Raw genomic sequence first — 7,777 nt, 5'->3', positions numbered from 1 at the left:
ATAGTTTGTTGGTTTATCTTTACTATAAATAGATGTGGTGGATCAGTTTAAGGCACACACTTTTCACCAACACTTTCGTATACTTTTGCTCTCTAGCTACTAGCAACCACTGCACACAAACACTTGTACTCAAATCTCATTGTAACACTTAGTTGATCCGCACCACATCCTGCACTGTATCCTGATATTTGAAGCAATAGAAGAACAAGGCAGCTGCAATTGTCAGCTCCCGAGGTTTTATGCCGGCGATCTAGATTGATCAAGGGCTTTCCTCGTACATCTCGTGTCAACCCCTTTACTTTTTGCTCATTGTTTGATCGTAAATACAGCTCAATATCCTGAGCCGTATTCTGAATACTGTTTTTCTAAACAACTTAACCAACATATTTTCAACACATTTTTTAGCACACTACCTCACTTAACTAATTTGATCACTTAATTGCTTCGGTAATTTTTGACCAAAACAATGTTGTTAACAAAAAACGAACCTTTCAAAAAGTTAAATTATGATCATATAAGTATAAAAATAAACATAACAACATAAAATGAAAAACCTATTTGTTAAAATGAATATCCAAGATAATTTTCTAAAAATTTCTTTTCAAAAAGTTAATTATGATCATTTAGTATAAAAATAAACATAACAACATAGAATGGAAAACCTATTTGCAAAAATAAATATCCAAGATATAATTTTCTAAAAATTTCTTAGGTAAAAAGATTTGAATTGACTTAAAGTGTGAATTGAGTAACGTTAACAGGACTTTTAAGACATTTGTATTTTTAATTACTGTTTCCAAAATTTTTTAGAGTTAAAACGAGTGTAGAAGATTTTTAACATATAAAAAACGTGATAACATGATAGATCAAACACACGATCAATGTTTCTTTACAATGGATTGATAAACATACAGTTTACTTAAAAAAGCAAAACAAATTTATATTATTTGACTGAAAGATGTCATGTTTTGCTTAATCTTTTGGAGGCATTGAACACCTTTGGATCCTTTTTCCATAATACCCCACCACTTCATTATCAGGCTTATATAATTTATCATCATATTTTATATATTATTCGAAAACAACAATGCTATTGTATTTTTAAAATTGCTAAATTATGTTTACTTGAATAGAATGAATATTTGTCAATCATGTGAAGCCACAGGACTTGCGGGCAAATAGTGTTTGGGACCACGATTTGCTTAGTGTACCAGCACATGGTACCCTTGACACAAGCCAAAATAGTGTGGTTCGTTGCCCATGGTCGAAGACTAGATGCTCTAGGTAAATGACAAGCGCCGACAATCAGTACTACTTTGCATAATTCCATAGAGTCTTGTTTGGTTTACATAAAACAATAACTTTTGGCATATATAGGGCATGGTTGAGACTAGAGTATGAAATTTTGACTGATTTTCTTTTGCAAATTCGTATTATTAAACTAGATTATAAACTCGTGTACAACACGAGTTTGGGTAGCAAAAAATGATGCAATAAAAATTTATAATAATAAATAATTTCATATTATATGACATGTAATAATGAAAAATTACAAATTAATGTTACGTTTACAATTTACAAATCTATTAATACAAATTACAAATATGTAAAAACTTATTTCTAGATAGCATTGGATGTCCTACTCGAAAGATTACCATCTTTATCAACAGTTAATAACTTAAGTCAATCTTTAAATGCAATAAAAAATTATAATAATAAATAATTTCATATTATATGACATCTAATAATGAAAAATTACAAATTAATGTTACGTTTACAATTTACAAATCTATTAATACAAATTACAAATATGTAAAAACTTCTTTCTAGATAGCATTGGATGTCCTACTCGAAAGATTACCATCTTTATCAACAGTTAATAACTTAAGTCAATCTTTATTTTTAACTATGGAAAAATCCATGTATAAACATGTGAAAACATTGGTTATTTAAAACACAAACCAACTCTGCAAAGGGACTGTCTTCGATTTTTTTATTGTAATCGCGAACATACAACAAGAGAAAACTACCTTCTTTGATCTTATGTTGTACACGTAGGTTATGTTTGGCAAAAGTAGCTGGTGGCTGAAAGCTGGAAGCTGGTAGCTGGTGGCTGGAAGCTGGTAGCTAGTAGCTGTAGCATTTTAGATATATTTGGTGTTTGGTAAAGTAGCTGGAGCTTTTAATAAAATGTATAAAATTACCAAAATAGAGATAACTAAAAATTTAGAAAGTTGGTGCATTAAAAAGTTCCTTATTTTTAGAGGTTAAATTAGTCAATTTTTCCCTAAAAGCTTGTAGCTTCTTCTAAACGCTACTACTAGTAGCTTTCAACCAAAAGCTTCAAGCTCCTAACCTAAAAGCTTAAAGCTCATTCAACCAAACAAGACTTTTTATTGAGTAGAAGCTTTTTCTTAAAAGCTTAAAGCTAGAAGCTCATAAAAGCTCCTAAAAACTCCATACCAAACATACCCGTAAGCTAAGTAAATAATAAAATACGAAATGAAAAGGTAAACATATTTATTGAATTTTTCAAATTGATTTTTCTTAAAGGGTATTGCTAAATGTACCCCCTTTTTCAAATTTTTACTGGCTACACCTCCTCCCTGAAGTTTGTAAATAAAAACAATGAACCCTTTAGTTTTCTATTTTTTTTTTTAAATTGCATAAGGAAATACCCCTATTTTTACAGGGGTTTATCTACTTCCCATAATTTGAATACTCACATCCCTATTTTTATAGGGGTTTATCTATTTCCCATAATTTGAATACTCACATATACGTGTTTTGCTTTTACATTAGAACGACTCCATAAAAAAATCCTACTGATTGAAAGAAGGAGATTAGGAGAGACCTAACGATTTAGTTCAACTTTGATTTTCATCAAAAATCTAATTGATTGAGCGTTCTTGGTATGTATTCATAATTTCTTTTTTTTATTGAGTAGTTATATGAATAATAGAATTTGCGGATCACATATATTTACCACAAATCGATTACCAGATGCTTGTAGTGGATTTACAAAGGAACAATTATTTTATAATATTTGTCGTTGTTTTGCGGCTTATGGATTCTACGAAAAAAGTATTAACTTTTCAATTGTTCTTGAACATTTAAATCAAACATTAATTCTTGCTATTCAATTCAGACTTTTAAAATAAAATTCAACCTATAAGAGATTCCTAAATTCCTTCTGCTGTACATTATCTGTTTGCGAATTTTGGGTGAATAAAAAATTGAATATTGGTGGTGAATATTTAGTATAAAAAATGTGAGTAATGGATTTTTAAAGGGTGAAAATTAAAAAGTTCTAAAATGTTTTTTTTTATGGAAATGGGGTATATTTAGTAAAAAAGAGGTGCATTTAATCATCCCCTTTCTTAAATTATACTTTAGTAAATATATTATTAAATCTAATAGTAGGCTTGTTATTATAGGATGATTATGTAGGCGGATTTTAAATCATAAGATTACAGTTATAGCTAACTACCAAATTTAGTTTAGAGACAATTTAGGTATCAATTTTAATTATACAAATTCAATGGTATGGAACCTTTGTAAAATTTTTCTATAATTTTTATACAAATTCCATAAATATTGCCACTGATTTTATAGATTACACAAATGTTATGGAACCTTTATAAAACTTTTCTATAATTTTTGGGAATCTATAAATTTAAATTGGATTTGTTATGGTTTATACATATTCTAATCACTTAAAAACACAAGATTATCACAAATAGATTTTATAAATATTTTTACTAATTCTTACTGGTTATATAATTGTTATAGAATTTTTATAGATTATTTTTATAATTTTTGGAAACTATTATGAAATTAAAGAATCGGTGAAATTGTTATACAAATAATTCCCTTTATAAAATTACTAGGTTATCACCCGTGAATACTCACGGGTTGGACCATTTAACTGATGTAAACAATGAATGTAAAAATTTATTTAAATTTTATAATATGAGATGAAATAAGTATATTAATTGATTAAAGAAATAAGAATCATTTAAAGTTTTATGTTACTATTTTTATTATTAATATTGAAAGGTTTTATTATTATTATTATTATATACGAAAAAATATAATAAATAATATTTTGTGTAAAGCTTACCTTTCGAGAACTTTGGTTCATTTGCACAAATAATTCAAGAATCCCATGTGAGCACAAGGTTTAAATTAGAAGCTTATGTATTACACGAGTTGATCGAAGAAAATATAAAATAGTTACTAACAATGATCTAGAAAGTATAAAACAATATTTTGAGATAACATTTGACATAAATAGAATACAAATTAATGAAATTGAAATAAGAGAAGCAAACAAATCTCAAACTTACTAAATTGAGACATGACATAACAAACTACTTATTTATTAATAAACTACATTTAACCTGATCGGGTATTGTAATGTTATAAAATACAAACTGATCACACACGAACAAATAAATAAGTTCACAAAGTCTTAAGCACAAACAAATTAGAAAGAAGTTGGCATATAGCTACCTTATCAACATATCCAACTAGACATCCTACATGTTCAAAACAATACACTTCCTCACCAAACTTGCTAAAGTATAATTACAAGCTTATCAACAAATGAGATGATATAAATTTAAAATTTAACCTAATGATAACCAGGTGGGAATCTTCGTATAGTCTGAAACATATGGCATCCTTCAACCTGGGTCAGCGGCCAAATGAACATAGAATCAATTGAAGTCTACTCATTCAGGCAATATCTCGAACACCCGGCGTGCAACCTTAGAGCCATTTTTTGTTCTTGTTGTTGGTCTGATTCCCAACCCTAATCAAAGACAAATGTGCATTAACAAAAATAGGTGAGAAATTGCGGAAGTAAAAGTAGAAGGAAGATTGGAACATATTACCTATACCCCTCACAGTTTATAGAATTTTGGGTAAATAAAATATAGTAGAGTTTATACAACTCAACAATGTATTCAAACTAAAATACACATAACCGTCTATTGAGGTTGCGTACTTACAATTTCTCCCATAAATTGGAAGGTTTTATATTGTAAATAACATGATGTCTTCATTAGGATAGATTTTTATAGAATAAAAGTAGAATGAAAACTGGAACATATTACCTACGCCACTCTCATCATGTGCGCTGGATAAATATAGTGCCTTATAGCTCCATATCAAGTACCATACATCACAAAAAAAGACTAAATCAAACGAAATCACAAATACCAACCTATTTACTAAATCAAATGAAAATGTGGAATAATTGGTTATTCTAAGTAACCTACTCCATATCAAGTACCCTCGTCGGTCCTAGGCCGCTCCCCACACCGAGTAGTCTTAGGAGAAGAACCAAATTAGGTTAGGATATTCTTTTATTTTAATGAACCCCAAAATAATAACCCAATTGGCAAAGGCCCAATACCAACCCTAGTTCTTCTTGCCCCTCTTATCGATCAGTTGCAGAATCCTAAAGTCAAATTCAACTAAATGCTAAAGTTTTTTGGCTGACGAAAACCCCGTACACGTTTAAAGGTCAACTTAGCTCGAGAATATGCGATAAAAACTGTGGATCATTCAGGCCAATATGGATTCGGGTTGATAACGGGTCACAAAACCTTTTGTAAAATAATATATTATTATGTGACTTGAAGGGTGATGTTCCGTTTAAAGACTTTAAACTTTTCATTCAGGTCAAACACTTTTTTGCCAAAGACTTTAAACTTTTCATTTTTTAAATAAATAGTTTGTTAAGTGTAATTACAAAAGTTAAATTGTTCACAATACACGTCAGTCGACTAACCCATGGAACCCACTTGACCGTTGATAAAACATTATCCGAGTCCAGCTTAATAAGTATCTAATTACAAGTTGAACTAACCTGGGTTGAAATGATAATACATCTAGGGATAATAGAATCTAGGCAATATTAAACTCACACTCCTTGTGAAGGTCTCAACACATCCTAAAGTGTAGTAAAAAGAGTTCATAATTTACCTAAACAAAATGTCTATTTTCTAGGATCAATGCCATCACCTAGGGGTCAAAACTTAAAAAAATATGTTCATAAATAAGTTAATGCACTTGAATCAGTTTGTGTTGGGGCAGTGGCCTTGCTTATTTCCATAGGATATTATAATAAGGAAAAGATCAAACATTTGTGAATGGATGGGAAGATAATATCTAGTTCAAAAGACTCACGCGAAGACTGTTTACTCGGTGCCAGCAGATAAGAATGTTGACCCAACACTTGATACAAGGACCTGTCCACTGGGATGTCTTCTGTCCTTGTCGACCTGATATAAAAATATGCATACGAATTAACTTTATTATAGGTAATACTTAGTTAGTTTTCCAGAAGCAGAAGTGATACCTTATCCCACTTAGATTTCATATTCGGTCTACCCTCTCCAATCACCACCAGCAATCGGTGCACAACTGTTGGTTCAGGCCCAAGAACACACACTCAAAACGAACACACACTCAAAACTCACGTAAGAATCCATATGAAGTATAACATGTAGAAAAATAAAGATGAAGACTGCTTGAAATATATCATCGAATTAATATGTGGTAAACAAACAAACCTACTCACTACTCTATTTATAATAAATAAACATAGAAAAAAGCACATGCAAATTAATTAACCACCTATCCTTTTTTCCAGCAACAAACTTCAACATTCACAGCTTCTTAACGTCCATATTCCAGCTAATTCGGTCATCCAATACCAGGTCAAATGTAGACCAAAACTGGGCCATCTGACCCGTTATAACTTAATACTTATCTGGCCCATTCAAGCAACCAAAGAACACAACTTGCAATCAACGAACATGATATAACTTGCAATAAATGAACGTGAGATAACTTGCAAATCATCAATCCATCAAAGAAAAAAAGAAAAAACTAAAAAGCTATTAATACGATATCAAAGAACATAACAAACCTGGCCTATGGCAGCAGCATAAACCTCCTCTTCAACCCTGTCACTTCTTCTCTTAACTTCTTGTTGTCACAGAGCAGAAGATGCCTCTTCAAGGCATCTATTCTACATAAGATAAAAAACATATCAGTCAATATTATGCAAATAGTTAGAAGAAAATTTCGGCAGAAAACATGAATTTACAAAAAAAAAATTGTATACAACCAATCACATTAGGCATTTGACACCCAACCAGGTCAACATAACTAATTCTTAGACCATAAAAAGTTAGAAAAAATCAAAATTGTTTACTAATTTAGCTGGCATATGAATTAGAATGGAAAAAGGAGAAATCACATTGTAAAGCAGGGGTGTCATACTCCATAAACAATTGAAATCAACTGAACAGATGGCTAAAGGCTCGAACGCCATACGCTCACGAATCTCATCAACATCTGCATTTTAAATCCTAACTTTAATTGGAAATAGACTCTAATATCACAAGAGAAAATGGCCAAATAAATGTCGTTTATAAAGTCAAAATTTAACACTATGTAAATATGTGGTATATACGTGGTTGCAGGTACCGTGTACAATTTAAATGGCAAAACTGCTACATTAATCTGCAAATGCAAGGAAGAATATGAACAACTTAAACCAAAGGCGTAAAAAGGCAACCTGTAATGTAAAAAAGTTATGAGAATCAAGTTTGCGATTTGCAATGTATTAAAAAATTATAAGAATCAGTGCATGTGCTTTAACAATGGATATTGTGCTATTTCAAATTGGTTTGACCCATTCAAACTATTTGGTTGATTGTTCAAATTACATGTCAGGACTAGGCCTAGGCCTAGCAAA

The 7,777-nt window shown here is 30.6% G+C and overlaps 1 long non-coding RNA gene across 2 annotated transcripts; it reads right to left on the bottom strand.

Moving 5' to 3' along the window:
* Positions 1–4,437: 4,437 nt before the first annotated feature.
* On the bottom strand, positions 4,438–7,175 carry LOC110891645. 2 transcript variants are annotated; one of them, XR_004862462.1, is made up of 3 exons: positions 6,371–7,175; positions 5,121–6,293; positions 4,438–4,816 (listed from the first exon to the last, which is right to left on the bottom strand). It is a non-coding gene; the product is annotated as an uncharacterized LOC110891645 (long non-coding RNA). The 2 variants fall into 2 exon arrangements; XR_004862463.1 differs by having other exon boundaries at positions 5,125–6,293.
* Between the last annotated feature and the right edge of the window lie 602 nt (positions 7,176–7,777).

This window comes from Helianthus annuus, chromosome 7 (genome assembly GCF_002127325.2).
Source record: "Helianthus annuus cultivar XRQ/B chromosome 7, HanXRQr2.0-SUNRISE, whole genome shotgun sequence".
Taxonomy (NCBI): domain Eukaryota; kingdom Viridiplantae; phylum Streptophyta; class Magnoliopsida; order Asterales; family Asteraceae; genus Helianthus; species Helianthus annuus.
This window is presented reverse-complemented; position numbering and strand designations above follow the sequence as displayed.